We start from the raw sequence: 1,053 nt of genomic DNA on the forward strand, positions 1-1,053 counted from the left end.
TTGTGAGACCAATATGAAGGTTGGCGTCCGAATAACCACTCAAATGAGGACTTTAATGGTGCAAAAAGAAAGGTGCCACTTAATACTGTGACACTGGGTGTCTAGAACTGGTACGAGTGCCGACGAGGAACCCCTGGGCACTAGCGAGGCTACGGGGTCTGATGGGGATGGGATCCTGGTTTGGACTCATGACTAGTGGCGTGAGAGCGGCAGGCGATGGCGTGAGATGACAAAAGCGCGATAACGTGGCTTAACTGGCTAAAACCTGAGTCGAGCTGGAGGCCACTACTGAGAGTGCTGCCCCTCTCGGTGTCGAGAATCCCAGAGGTGTGAATGCAATCGCAATAGACGTAGACATAGTTGGGCACGATGCCCTAGCATAGACAAGACGAGAACTGAACCCTGCTGCGTGGGGAAACTCTTGTGGAGAACTTCCTTCTTCTTTTTCTTTTTTTTATGTACAGTGTGGATTATATAGTGGATTGAAAATGAGCCAGCTGAGTCGCTGAAACATGTTTCCGATCATACATTAGGTTTCCGATCCATTGAAACATGTCGCAAAGCTCGCTCCTGCCCCCTCTCCGTATCCTACAGTCACGGAACTGGAAGTCTGGCCCTGCCAGGGTTCATCAGCCCGCTACCCTGCCTTCCATTCATTTAGCACACTTGTTTATCTCCAAGTTGCCTAACCGGTCACATTCCGTTCTTGCGCTGTGCCTCATAATCGGCTACGCTTCTTCATGGCTTTCTCGTTATTTCTGTGCCTCATGTTCTCCTTCTGACCTCTTCACGTGGTTCCGTTTTTCCAGGCAGTCGGCAAGGCCTTCCTTTTCCCACTCTGGACTGTTCCAGCTTCAGTGTTTGTCATTCCGGATCGCGGTGACTTGCTATCTGATTGTGCAATAGTCAGACGCAATTTCTGGCGTTTTCTGATCGCAGAATATCTCAGTGCATATCAACGGGTATAGTAGTATCATCTTTTTATATGCTAAATCATGCAGGGTGATATGGTATCAATAAGGATTTGTGGAAGATGGGGTGTATATGATGCCA

The sequence above is a fragment of the Laetiporus sulphureus genome (assembly GCF_001632365.1).
Source record: "Laetiporus sulphureus 93-53 unplaced genomic scaffold LAESUscaffold_19, whole genome shotgun sequence".
NCBI lineage: Eukaryota > Fungi > Basidiomycota > Agaricomycetes > Polyporales > Laetiporaceae > Laetiporus > Laetiporus sulphureus.